Here is a 15014-nt window from a genome sequence, read left to right as displayed (position 1 = left end):
AACTAGATAGAAGACTTTTGTCACCAGAGTCCAGCCTAGGAAGAGGTAAGAGAGGAACTTGTCCAAGGAGCTAAATTTAAGGGGTGCTAAAGCAGAGTCAGCAAGATACACAATACTTTAATGCAAAATGTAAAAAATTCAAAACTAACGCCAAAAATTGATGATGAGCAAAAGTCGAATTTAAATAAAGACAAGGTGTATCCTCGCCGGCATGGCTTGGGCTCCCTTGCCTGACTCCCAGCATGGTTCCAAGGCACACACTTGTCAAGGGGCGCAGAGGAATCTCTTAGAGGCGCGGGCAGGTGAGTGAGATGCCCTTCTAATAGTGCCCAAGATCTGAGAGCTGGCAGCGCTGCAGCCTGTCTGCAACTCAGCAGTGGTGCAAGGGAAACCCGAGTGTGGCTCCAGAGCTGGTCGCCCTCTGGAGACTGGGAAGACGCGAGTCAGCCATCAGCGGAGCTCTTTTTGCCCTGCTGCAAGCTTCTGCTCTGTTTCCCTCCCTTCCCCAGCACTCCTTCCCATCCTGTTCTGACCCGGGGAGGCCCTTCCCACCGCAGCTCCGAGTCTGCTCACTTTTTGGTGGATCCAGGCGCATCTGCACTACTTCATACTTTTGCTGCCAGGTGTGTCCGGAGCTCCCAAAGCCAAGTCTGCAGAGCACAGTGAACATTGCCGTGTAGAATAGGAGCAGTTGGAAAGTGTGTGAATTTCATGGTACGCACCATGTATAAAAGCCCAGGGATTTGTTTTGACATTTTCAGTTGGCATATCTGAAATTTTACAAAAGGGCCCCAAATCTCATCACCCTTGCAATTGCCTATAGAAGCAAACTGAATGAACTACGGACATTAGGGCAACTGCTAATGTCAGGGAGTTCTCAAAATGCGGTCCATGTGTCTAAAAAAGGAACTTGCAGACTGTGATTGCAGTCACTGCAGAGAACGCTCCGGCCTGAAGACACCCTGTCAGCGCATCTGGCTCAGCTCCTTGGTGCTGGGACGAGGGAGATCTTGACTGGACCACATGTTAGTTACATATTTTTAAAGGTCAAATAATGTTTTTAGTAATTTAGAAATTGTGTGTGTGTGTGTGTGTGTGTGTGTGTGTGTGTGTGCGCGCGCGTGCACGCATTTTGTTTTTGAGACAGGGTCTCGCTATGTAATCCAGGCTGACCTTGAACTCACTATGTAGCCCAGGCTGGCCTCAAACACAGTGATCTTCCTGCCTCAGCCTCCCAAGTGCTGGGATAACAGGTGGACCACCATGCCTGGCATGTTTTAAATTTTAAAACTGAAAACTTTGGAAAGAAGTCCCTAAACTGTGCATATATACCCAGTGATATAAGTAGCTCTGGCATAGCCACCTTCTCACACAGAAATGCTGATAAACAGTACTTTTCCACGCCCCACAGAACCAGCCTAGGGACCTATGCTGCCCATGGTCTTCCAGATATGCTTACAGAATAATTTCAAGAATGTTGTAAAAATGCAGGTTTCGTATTGATGGGATGGTAAGAATTTCTTAGAACTGTACTAGACAGACGGCTGCCTGTTGAGACAGTGGCTTCGTCCACACTGAGGGTGGTCAAACTGAGACCTAGGAGAGCTTCTCTTTCAGGATTAAATCTGAGTAACATTGAACTTCATTCTGATGTTCTAAAATTCTTCAAGCAGGTAGTGCCAGAGAATCATAAAAATATCATAAACATCAGAAAGGAAACAAGGGCAAATGTTTGAAATGCCACTCAGGCAAAGCTAATTTTGAAGGGCATTCTAGTGTAAACAAATCCAAAGATTATTTTCCCTCATTTGTTTTCTTCCTACCTCATGTTGCCATCCTACCCACTGCCTTCGTTTACTGTTTTTCTGTAATGGTGATGAAAATGACAGTGGAGACTCAGTCCACAAAGAATCATTGCTATTGACAAAACTGTCCCTGCCTGTGCCTTAATTAGTTTTTACCTCTTAATTATACACTAATTATGTACTAAGTGATTGACTATCACACGTAGCTTTCCAGTCGGCCCTTAGGCCAGTCGTGAATCACAGCTTTACTGAGCTGTGGTCTTTTCCCTCTCAGGGCTAGATTTAAGTAGAAGGGTGATAAACAATCCCCTAAAGATGGCACTTCACAAATAACATTTTGGGTGTGAAGTATGGCTGGGAATCACATGGCGCAATATAAAGTCAAACACATGAATTCAAAGCTCAGCTCTGCTATTTACTGACTGCTTCTCCCTTGACAGAAATGGGCTTGCTAAAGACATTTGCAGTGGTGGACAGAGCCTGACACACACAGCTATAAATTAAGTTTTAGCTCTCATCTTGTTCTGCCATAAGGAAGACTGTTTCTGATATTGTGGGCATAGGAAAATGAATACACATAAGCTCTTTCTTTAAGATCCTTACGATATCAGCTCTTCTCACAGTCATAATAGTAAATTTGCTATATTCCCCAGAATCACTGTGGTACATCAACCGGAATACAGGCTGTCACAAATCCACAGGCAATTGGTATACAAAAGAGGGTAGTTACTAAAACAAAGCACAGAACTCCAGAGTATCCGGGCAAAAAAGAGAAAGTTTTAAATTCTAATACACATCAATTTAAGTGGTCTATACATTATTTTTTTATGAAGCCAAGTACCCTCTTCTTGCTTGACAATAAAGAAGAAAAGTGTGATGAGTTAATGGGAGGTAAATTTAGAGTGAGGGAGAGGAAATTCTACCTTACAGAATATGTATTGTCAATCTCTAGAATTTAGCTTCAGAAGACCCCTGAGTCTGGGGCTATCCTGGCTTTAACAGAGTTGTGTAGTTTTATGAGCATTTATATTTGTTAAATCCTTAAGAGATGACTGGAAAATAAAATCACAAGAAGTGGGGCTACATGAAAGATGAGCATTATCATTTCCATGCTATTGGCCATTGTGTTTCAGTTTGTTGTTTTGTTTTGTTTTTGAGAGGGGAGGTCTTCCAAAGTTGCCCAGCCTGGTCTTGAACCTACCATCCTCCTGCCTTGGCCTCTTGAGTAGATAGATAAGCACATACCACTGCAGCAATTTTTGCTTCCCCCAACCCTGATGCATTTCCATTTATATTGTTTATTTCATGAACAATATTTATTGGGCCAGGAAGAGATTTGGATCTCTTTTACTTTCACTCCTATAAATACAAACTAACTCAAAGTTTAAGCAGTCTCTGAATCATACAACTAGGTTTACTTATTGATAACAGTTTCCCATTTTTTTAAATTTCTTCTGAAATATATAGCAGTTTGAAACTTCTTTAGCAATCTCATCTTCCCAGAACTAACATAGAAATAAAAGTAAATGAAACTATTGAGTTTTTCAAAGTCAGTCCTTTAGGTTCTTGCTCAAAACATATTAATCCATCATTTTTATAAACAACACTTGTGGTTTCTCTCTTAAAGTCAGATTCGAAAGCCAAACAAATCAGTACTGGTGACCTCAAGTTATGGAGACTGTTCTACTCTTCAGGGGCACTGGATGTGTGAATTGACAGCATATTCTCTGTCACCATGCGTGCCCAGGCTTACATTTACAGAATACTTGCAGACATGAGCTTTCAGTTAGAGGAACCTGGCTTAAATCCCGATTTTGCAGTTTACTGGCTTTGTGCCCTTCGATTGTCAACCTCTTCACCTATGAATTCAGGTTTTTAATAACCTCCTCATAAGGCTGCTGCAAAATTAAATTGCATTCTACACTAGTATTGCGTAGAACATAGCAGGTGATTCACAGGTGTAAATTCTCTTTTCTTATCCAAGTATGCACGACTTGGCTTTCTAATTACAGTTTGGGAAATCTTGATTATCTTTCTGGTCAGTGTGGATCATAGTTAAGGCTTAGCTACTCAGTCTCTTCATATGAAATCATAAACTTTCATTTCTTCGCCAATGGCCCATTACAACATGAGGAAGCCCATTCAAGATAGGAAATTTACACGTTCACTGGAACTACTTCAAGTTCTCACACTCTCAGAGAACCCAACTGATGATCTTCTTGATGGTGTTGAGAGTCACTTAAGTAAGCAGAGGCAATAACTGGCCTCGTGGAATATACAGAGTAATCAAATACCTAGAGACTTTACAACACAGGGCTGGCAGACAGTCATAAATACTCTCCTATCTCTGAGATGGATTAAATAACCTCCTGTTACACTAAACAGGTGATGGGCATTTAGACTGTATTGGACTGATCCAAGTTCGTGAGTGAAAAATAGTATTCAGTAAAATGCTATTAAGCTCTTTTAAGACTGTGATTTTTTTTTATTCTTATGCTTAACATTGAATTTTATTCAAAGAGAAATATTCTACCATCTTATCTTTAAAATCACACTTTTGTGAGTATATGACTTCCATCTAAGTCTTAATTATATTTGAAAGCTATTAAAATGAGTGCGTAAAGAAGTTTATCATTGAATACATTGTCTATGTGGATACAGAATAAGTCTTAGGTCATTTGCTGGAAAGTACACGGTTCTGAACATAGTGCCTGACATTAACTCCATAACCCTACTAGGTTCTACCCGCCTTACTCCAAGAGCCTTAGGGCAGAAGTCACTGAGGCGGAGTAAGTGTTCTCTCTTCTCCTGATTTAAACTGCACCATTGGGGTGTCTGCAGGAACAGGAAGAGCTTGGTGCCCTTTCCCCTACCAGAGTTGCTTTCTGAGTGGAAGAGGTAGAACATCTCCACAACCCTACACACTGCTCCATCCTGATGTCTCGGTTGCTTCCCATCCCTGATGTTTGTTCTCATAACCACCTGTGTGTCCGGAGGTACTCTGTCACTGCTGCAGCAGAAGATAACATTTCCTTTCTGACGTTGCTGTTTAGAACTCTAGGAGATTGTGTTTCAAACTCTAGGAGAATACTTTTTTTAATGTATTTTTATAATTGAACCACGAAATAAATGAAAAAAGGAAGACAGCTGAAATACTTACCTTTCTTACTGTGCAGCAGATGCTGTCCAATTTATTACAGTAAAAACTTCTTGCATTCAGTTTTCAGAACAACTCAGGGAAGTATTGTTATGCCCATTTCACAGATGAAGAAAGGCTCAGAAAAGTTAAGGAACACATCAAAGCCAACTGCTCTAAACTCAAATGTTTCTCTTCCTGGAATTTAATGAAATGCTGCCTATACAGGACGACAGAAACTGGCTCATGTCTCTCTCTCAGGGCAAATCATACTGACGTGCCCTAAGAGGGACCATCTGAAGGTGTTCAAGTGTGGAAACAGCCACTTCTTTTTAGCAAAGCTCAACCACTGATACTGGGAGCTTCAGCTAAGCTCCACAGCCTTCCCAAAGCACAGGCCATGCGGTCAGACACTCAAGTGAGTCACAGCCCCCAAAAGTGAATGCACACACTCTAATGATGATCCATGTTTCACTTTATTTTCAAAGGGAGGTTTTCCCTTGCTGCCAGTAATATTGCAACTGCTAAATTGTACATTAAAGCATCTCTTACAATAGCATATTTTGGTTTTGATTTTGATTTGTCTTTACTATTTTTAATAGAACCAACTGAGAAAGGTGGGTAATAGAACTACATTAGCACACAAGCACAATCTTTTATCTAAATTGAGTTTTATTTTTATTATTATTTTATATAACACTTCACTAAGTGACATAGTTTTTTTCAGACAAACTAATTCTAAGGAATCCCTTCCTAACAGCACAGTTATATAAAAATGTATATTATAGTAATTGTTAGGCTAGCATAAATTAAATTTTATCAAGAGGTTTTGTTTCATCAGACGATCAGTTATGTTACTAACATAATAAACACTAAAAATCTAGCACCATACTTTCCAAATAGTATTTAAAAACTAAAATTAACTTACATAATATTAGGCTTTCCTCAAGTATGAAATAGTTGAGTATCATTCTGTGACCTCATTTTTTTTTTGTTTGTTTGTTTTTTTTGAGACAGGGTCTCACTATGTAGTTGAGACTGACCTGGAACCATTACGTAGCCCAGGCTGGTCTCGAACTCACAGCATCCTCCTGGCGTGCACCACCATGCCCAGCTGTGGCCTCACATTTACATATGATGTTATCAATAGTCTAAAAGTCTAAAAGTGGTACATTCCATTTCAATCCATCAAAATATCCTCTGAAGAAGCTTGGGGAGAGAATCATGTGTGCTCATCTACTGGCTCTGGAACACGTTTCATGACATCTCTGATACACGATCAGCTAGCATCAACCAACCTCCGTTCACATGCTTCCACAGCAATAAACTCTAATTCAAGAGAATCATGGGAAGCTCAAAATGTTAAAATTATTTTGTTAAATCAAAAATATGTCACCTAAATTTGAGTACCTACTGTAACAGTTACTCACAAGATAACCGTGGAGAATCACTTCTTCAGCCTGATCCCAACTTCTTCCCATAGAGAATAAGTATAAAGAATGACATCTACTTGCTCCAGTGTCTGGGGAAGCTCTAGTGAGAGGGAACGTGGTTAGCTGCACACCTGTTGCACAGTAGATCTTAAGAGAGAACATTTCCCTTCCTTGGTCTCCCTTGTCCCTTCCATCCGTTATTCATTATTCTCTTAAAAGAAAATTTCCATCTCTCTCTCTCTAAGAGAATATATCCCTTGCATAAGCGCAATAAAGTTGCAAAAGTCTTCTTTACAGATACTTTAAAATACCAATTAAATGATTTCCATGTAAAGGTTGATGAATTTTACAAAATCCTCCATTAATGACCTCATGCTGTCAAGAGAACAAGAGATAAAAATAATTAATAATCTGAACTATAGATGGGAGGTATTCATAAGTCACAGGTCATCATGTCTTACTTCCCTCATTGCTGGGACAAAAATACCCAGCACCCAAAGTTAAAGGAAGAGACGTTTATTTCAGCTCACAGTTTGTAGAGGCTTCAATCCATGGTTGGCTGGTTTCGAGGAAAGGCAGGCCGGCAGAGCAGCATAGCAGAGGAGAAATAGTCCACGGTGTGGCAGGCAAAAAGCAGCAGCAGCAGCAGCATTAAGCCTCGTTTTCTCTTTTATTCCACTAGGTTATAAGCCTATTGGCTGGTGCCACCCACACCCAGGATGGGGCTTCTGTCTTTAGTAAGTCTATTCAGCCACACACAGAACTGTGCTAAACCAATTAGTAGACGAATCAAGTACCACATACGCTCAATCTCAGTATCACACATCCATGATCCAGCCACCTCCCAAAAGCCTCACCTGTGAACCCATAAAGCCTTAGGGGGACATCTAGATATAAGCCATAACACATCATAATGATTGTTTTTTATTTTTTTTATTATTAGTTGATTAATTTTTTTGGTACCAGGGATCAAACTCAGAACCTTGTGCTTATGAGGCAAGCATGGTGCCACTGAGCTAAATCCCCAGCCCCTAATAATAGTTTTTTACCCACAAATCTGTTTTAGCAAAATGACAATTCAGTGATAAATATGACTGACTTACCCATGAAAAAAGACTTTATAGTTTATTCTGGTTGTACCTATGATATACTGTCCGGATAACAAAGGGTTTTTCACTTACTAGTATTTTTGGAACTCAAATATAAACTTCCAGGGAGTTAGTAAATTGACTATTTCATATTCTGAAGAAAATGGCTGCCCAGCAATACCACGTACAGGAAATTAACCTAAGGAAACAACCAGACAAGAGCAATAAATGCATACATAAAGATGTCCAGTTTAGCATTGCTTATGGTCATTTAAAATTAAACTAAATGACCACCGATAGATGATTTGTAATTATAATAACTCTCCAAGAAAAAATGTCAAATACTTAATTAAAATGACATTGTATGTAAATTTATTACCATGCATATATATAGCCATACTATGTTATTCAGTGGGAAAAGTAGCTAACAAAGAACAATATAATCCCATTTGTGAATATACATGCGTGTAAAAGATCTGTAGGACATATGAAAAAGCGTCAAAATGGATACCTCTGAATAAGATTATCAGATTTTTATGTTCCACTCTCCTTTTTTCTAAACTTCGTGAAATTTTTTAAATGAATATGTGCTACTTTTATTTATTATAGAAACCATTCAATAAAAAAGGAGTATATACTAACTTGGTAAAGAAATATAGTGACAAACATAAATAATTTATATAGAGAAACAGATACACATGTCTACAAACATTAATATTTGAAACAAAATTCTAAAATAGGCATGTTGATGATCACATAAAAATTTGCTGAGTGAGTACTGGTAATGAATACATGATCAAATCTTTTTATCAGTACTGACCTAAAATAAGTGTAATTCAGTAGTCTAGAAAAGGGATTGATTTTACTTCTTTTTATTTTATCTTTATATTGCTGCAAAAAGAATTAGGATACATACAAATTTAAAATATCCATAACCCAGTGCTAATCAGTGGTATCTTCTTTGGTCCATTTCATTATTGCTGTGCATTTCCTAATGGCCTTTTCGTCCTTATCTGTGTGGCTGTTCATTTCATTACATGTGTTATGGATAGAGTTGGCAGGCTTCATTTTCTCACATCATTTTGCCAAATTCCGCTTGGCTGCACTTTTTCTTGCCTCTTGCTTTGCCCTTCTGATGTCAGTTTGTTATATGTGCTTCTCCACTTTTCTCCAATTTCACAAAATCGCACACAGTAAATAATAAGTAGATAGCTGCTGTTTGTATGTTAGAGACACGAATCCATGGTATTTACATTTTCCCACCAGTTCTTCTTCTCATTTGAAAATCAGTCATGGCTTTAACTTATTTTTATAATCAATAAAATAAATAACCTATGAATCCAGATTGCACCTGTGGTGTTCACCCTGAGAGGAAAAGCTGTGGAGTCTGGTTGCTGCTCCTACCCCTTTACTAAACTCATGAAATGGACACTTCATAATGAGCCTCAGTTTCCTCATTTAAAATAAAAAGCTATAAACAGGTCTTTTCAAACTCTGCAATGCTATGACTCATACTTTTATCTTTCATTTTTATGGGTCATGCTTTGGCAGAATGACCTCATTTAAAGCTTTCTACTTCTTAATTTTTTAAGGATGAATGACCAGTAAAACCTCACGTCTGTATATTTCTACAAGGTTCTTCTAGGAAAGTTGCCAGATTATCATTGTATAGTAATATGGGTAAGATCTTTGTGTTTAAGTGAATCTTTCACCCAGCTTCTCAGCCTCTCTTTAACCCTGTGCTGATTCCCAGAACACTTAAATGACTAGCTGCAGTCATGTGCATGGTGGTGATACAAATAGAAATAAATGCAGAATTTCCAGTATTACATCTTGCCTGATTCTTGACCTCACTAAGCTTTTTATAAGAAGCTTTATGACGCAAAAGTAGCTAACATTTTGAGTGTGTACTTGTGAGGAGGCTGTAGGTACCGTGCTAACCCAATCCTCACAATTGCCCATTTCTTGTCCTAACTTGGCTTCGCCAAACTGTAATTAATCTCTCTTCTCCCCCATGGTCCTGAACCTCTCTTAGGCTCAAATCTGAGCCAGTGCTAGAACGTAGAACATTCATCCTTAGTGGTTCATTCTACATCAGCTGAGCACAGAGAGAAGCATTTCCTATCATAGCACCCTGATCTTTGTATCTGCTCAGCTTCTCCTTCTGTCTCAGTTTACTCCCAGAGTCCCTGCTAGTTCTGCTTAACACCACCCCCACCATAAAAGAGAAGCCTATTTCTGTTAATTATAAATCCTGAGAATGAAGCGCTGTTGGAATTTGAAGTCTCCCCTTTCCTAAGTCTGGATTTATTTTTATTTGAGAGCACTAAAAAGTTCTTAGGCCTTTTTTTTGGGGGGGTTCACCTTTTGCTGCTCGAATACTATATTAACTGATATAATAACTGTTTTTTCTCTGAGTATGTGATATATGGATTATATTCCTACAATAAGTGATATAGGCATATATTCATATGTAAAATATGTACCCTAGACTAGACAGTATACAGACTGATTGATCAACTTCTGATACAATTCTGCATCAGTCAAGAATTTCCTTGGAAAATTCTATCATTGTCTCTTCTCTCCGTATCGCAACAAATATGCATCATTATAAAAACATAAGTGAAATACTGCAGCTTACTAAAAGTACAGTGTAATATACCAAATACCTTATCACCCACTGTTACTACATGAAATGGTTGTGATAGTGACACCCTTTATTAGATAAAGGAAATAAACCAGGACTCTATTACCTGTGCACTGACAACAAAAATTTCTTCTGTGTGAGTTACCCAAGCTTTTACATAAACCACTGCGCCTGTTATGCACACTGTTGCTTATGGGGGTTGAAGTGAGTGCTCATACTGAGTGTGGAGCTTACAGTGAGGCTATACTTATACTCTGGCTATCTTCAATAAAGAGCTGGAAGGATAATGAAAGACATAATTACAGTAAAATGAGACAATAGTAAAAGATATGAGCCAGATAGTTTAGAAGAGCAAAATGTTTAAAGAGAAAGAAAAGAAAGAAAGCAGCCCAGAAAAACTGCATGAAGGAAAGTGATTACAAAAAAAAAAAAAAAGTGATTTTGCTTCTTGGCAAGGAAGACAAAAGTGGGCTACAGGACTGTCATTATCAGGGTAATACTGTCAAGGCATTTAAAAAAAAAAGGACTTGTCTAATTTTAAATTCTGGAAGGAATTCCCCTCATGGATCACTTGTAAGATGTATAACTAGGAACAATGCTTTCGGTAGAATTAGAGCATAGGAGAAATACCTTACCTATGTCATACAGCCACTTTCTGAAAGACTTCTAAAAGTTGAAAAATTAGACTTTTCCTAAAGAAGTGATTGGTAAAAATACATTTTCTGGTTCATATTTTTGACATTAAGAAAGCCAGGAATGCAGTAGTAGGGTAGCTTTTGTGCTATTCCTTGTAAAAATAGTTTTGTTCATGATAGACATATATATTGGTTCTAAAACATCAGTGCTATTCTTCCTTTCTCTCTTTGAAGAATGTCCTCCTTATTTAACTTGTACACCAGTGCCTAAGTACTAGGAGTTGAGAGGCCTTGAAAAAAATATTCCATGTACAAGAACATAACATAAATAACATAAATAGGAGCTAGTATCGACAAGAATGAAAACTGGAATAGAGGAATTAAAGGAGGAGGGAAAGAGGGAGGAGGGAAGAAAAGGGGGATTTAAAAAGAAACAAACTGGGTTATGTGCCCACTGCCTAAGATGATTGTGAAACGCATGTGCTGCAAACACGTACCAATAACAGAAAAGAATTAACAAGGTACATAGCGATCCGTTGTCTGGTTTTGGTGTTGGAGACAGCAGGGTCTCTGACATACGATCATTGGCTCCATCTCTCCTAAGGCTTGTTCATGACCAAGTTTGGGAGACTAGCTCTCCAGACATCACTTCACTGCAAGGAAGAGAGATTTCCGTGACAGGCAAGGCAGACGGATTCTGCCCCGGCCTGAGGAAAGAGGATGGTCTCTGAGATCGGTGTAAACTACTGAAGTGGGACTTGTTTAAATTAAAAATACTGGCTGGCAATGGACTGGCTGTCTAAAGTTTTATATAACAGTAAAGTTAGGAGTCATGCACCATATGTGAAAGAGTATGAAGTAAGGCATCAGGCGGAATAAATGGTTGCTCTGTGACCTTGGACAAGTTATGCTATCATTTTGAGCCTCCCTTTCCTTCATTCTTTACAGTGGGAATAATGGCAAGCTGCCTAGTTGCTATAATTAAATGAGATTATTTATATAGAAACACTTGTAAATTGGATAGGTCTATTAGGTGCTATTATGTCACTTTTCAGGAAAGCTCTTTACTTTTAAATTAGAGAGCATCCCTATTCATTTTTTTCCTCTCCACTCAATTGAATGACGTTTATGAGCGCTCAATACTTTTATATCCACACATGGACCATTCACTTTCTGAAAGACTTCTAAAAGTTAAAAATTAGACTTTTCCTAAAGAAGTGATGGGTAAAAATACATTTTCTAGTTCATATTTTTGACATTAAGAAAGAAATGTTAACTGTATGAACAAAATAAATAAACACACACACACGCATGAAAACGAGAATGGAGAGAGAGGAATTTCAAGATGACTGACTGAGACCGAGTGCTCGCACAGACAGCACAACTGTGGAGATTTGACTATATTTAAATCTACCCTCAAAGGCTCGTCCACAAATTTGAGAAGAGCAAACAGTACATTATTTTTTAAATGACAGTGCCAGGCTGGTTGGCCGATAGTGCAGAGCTGAGAGAGCTGAAGGCAGGCTGGCCAGCACGTTGCTGTTACAGTCTTCTGCTGACAACCTAGATTTAAGCAGCGGCTGTAGAGCAACGAGTGAGGAGGAGAGATAAGTATTTCACCCTTTGTGTCACCAGCTGCATTGAGCGTCTGATGGAAACTGAGGCCTCTCCCAGAAGAAGTGCAAACATGTTTCTTTAAGACATTTGATCCTCAAACCCTCCCAAATATATATATGTACATGTATACTGATATGCACACACTCATCCAATTTTAAGGAGGAAAAATGCTTATAGGCAAAGGAAATGTAAATATTAACAAAGAATCATAAATTTTTAAATATCCTTCAAATACATGAGGGTACTCCAGACTTTGGATTTCTAGAGTTAAAAGTTTTTATATCCAGTCATAGTACTAAAAATATCGCCAGACTCTCAGAGAGACACAGAGCCTCTGTCCCACTGGGAAGGATCCAAGCATGAGCTCCACAACAGTTTATATCTTAAATAAATATCAGCTGTATTCAAGATTTGGAAAATGATTAAACATTTCAAAATATGAGATGTGAGATAAGAAAAGTATGCTTAGATTTGGGATCACTAATACAAATACAAGTTAAGATATTTTTATCTATTCATGTATTCCTGAATCCAACGTAGTCTTATGAATATTTTTTGTAGTACAGTGATAACCCAGGGCATAAGGGTAGGCTAGGCTCACCCACATTCCTGTGTCAGTGACCATTATGTCCTGAATTTTCTCACTGATTACATGTATTCTTAACTTTATAATTCCAGACTGAAGAAAACTAAACACTTTTTTTTTTTTTCTATTTTGGTGATTGAACCAGGCCTTTGCCCTGAGCCACATCTCCACCCTTTTACTTTTGTTTTGTTTTGAGACAGGTTCTCATTGAGTTGGCCAGACTGGGCTCAAACTTGTGATCCTCCTGCCTCAGCCTCTCAGAGGTTGAGATTCTCCCAGCAGAATGCCATCATGCCTGACACTTTTTTTTTTTTTTACTTTTTCATTGATGAGAAATTTTCTCCATAAAGATTTTATTTTTCAAAAATGGTATGTTTGATTCATGATATGCAAGATTAGTATAAATGTATATACACTATTCAATGAAGAAAATCTCTCTATAATACCTGTTGCCTCAGATTCTCTTTTCTCCTCCCAATACTTAACTATTCAGTATCCTTTAATAACATACATTACACATTATTCTTTTTATTGCTTTAACCTACTCTTTTAAGTTAATAGAAATCATTCTCTAGTAGAACATAGAGCATTTCCTGGTATTTAATTGTATGAATGTACATTTTATTTAACTATCTTACTATCAATAGGCATGCTCTGGTAGTTATAAATTATGCTCCAACACATAGCCTTGTTATACTTTACACCTGCAGGTATACATGTGATGGTTACATTCTACAACTTAAATTGCTGGTTTAGGGGGTATATGCATTTGTCCTTTTCAAAAATATTATCAAATCCCCCCCCTTATGAGTCATACTGATTTATACCATTACCAACAATATAGGAAAAAGTCTGTTACAGCCTAATGCCGTGTATCATCAAACTTTTAGACCATTACCTACCAGGTAGGTGAAAAATAGCTTCTGTGCTATTTCTCCTATTATGAATGAAGCTTAACTTCTCATAAGTTCCCTTTTTTTTGAACGGGCCTTTTCATATCCTTTGCCCATTTAGGGGAGTGTTAGGCTTAGATCTAAAGCATCTTTCTAAAGTCCCCTCTTGGGAAGCAGGGCCTGGCCTGAGGGGGTTGTCACCGGGGGCTTGAACTAGGTGTATTCTGCCCCTGGCTCCTCCCCCTCCTGTTTCCTGGCTGCCATAGGGTAAGCCCCGTTCCTTCACCACACCCTCCCACCATGCCTTCTCTGCCCTGGAGACAGCCAACCATGCACGGAAGCCACTAAAATTGAGAACCGAAATATCGCCTCCCTATTGGGTTGTATCTGGCGTTGTAACTCAGCCACAGGGAAGTGAATATGCAGCGCTGTTGCTCTGTTTCTATCGATTACAAATGATTAAGCATATAGCCGTGTGTGCTCAGTTTCAACTACCTTTCTCCATTTTTTCATTTATCTTATGATTTCTCTTGTATATTTTTGTTAGGAGCAATTTAAATGACTTTGTAGTTTAATCAAGCCTTTTAAAATGAATGGTTTCAAAGTTTGTTATTAGAAAGGCTAATTAGTTACAGGATATAGGAATCTTCCCATAATTGTTTTTAATGGTTTTATGGTTTGGCTTTTTCTATATTTAATCTATATGTAATTCTTGTATTAGGAGCAAGGATTGGAACAGACTATATATTTAATAGATGACAACTCGATTGCCTCTGCATCATTTATGAGATTTATAATCCGTGGTCCTCAATTAACAGGCCACTTTTATTATATGCTTGATGTCAAATTATATTGTATTTTTTCACTTTTTTCTGTTGCTCCCCTTAAATACCTGGATTCACATATAAACAGCACATTGTTATAATTGTGTACACATTGACGTGTTAATACCTGAGCTCATGTTTCCGCATCCAAGAAATCCACATATCTAAACCTTTTTTTTTCTTGATTTAAATTTTATTGAACTGTTTTTGTTGCCAAACTCTTTCCTCTCTGATCTGGCCCAGGGCCGGGGAGAGGGGCCTGGGGCGCGGGGGGGGCAGAAGCCGAGGTCAAGCGGGAATGGGGCACATGGACACCAGGACGTTCGAGACAGCGGGGCTCAGCGCGGGCC

At 38.5% G+C, this 15014-nt stretch overlaps 1 protein-coding gene across 11 annotated transcripts in view; it reads left to right on the top strand.

The window, feature by feature from the left end:
- Nucleotides 1–15014, top strand: part of Anks1b (ankyrin repeat and sterile alpha motif domain containing 1B) — a 1036613-nt gene that overhangs the window by 594267 nt on the left and 427332 nt on the right. The window lies entirely within an intron of this gene.

Source organism: Fukomys damarensis, unplaced genomic scaffold (genome assembly GCF_012274545.1).
Source record: "Fukomys damarensis isolate Sample0158 unplaced genomic scaffold, DMR_v1.0_HiC HiC_scaffold_15, whole genome shotgun sequence".
NCBI classification, from domain to species: Eukaryota; Metazoa; Chordata; class Mammalia; order Rodentia; family Bathyergidae; genus Fukomys; species Fukomys damarensis.
Note: the sequence above shows the minus strand (reverse complement) of the source record. Positions and strands in the feature narration are given on the sequence as shown.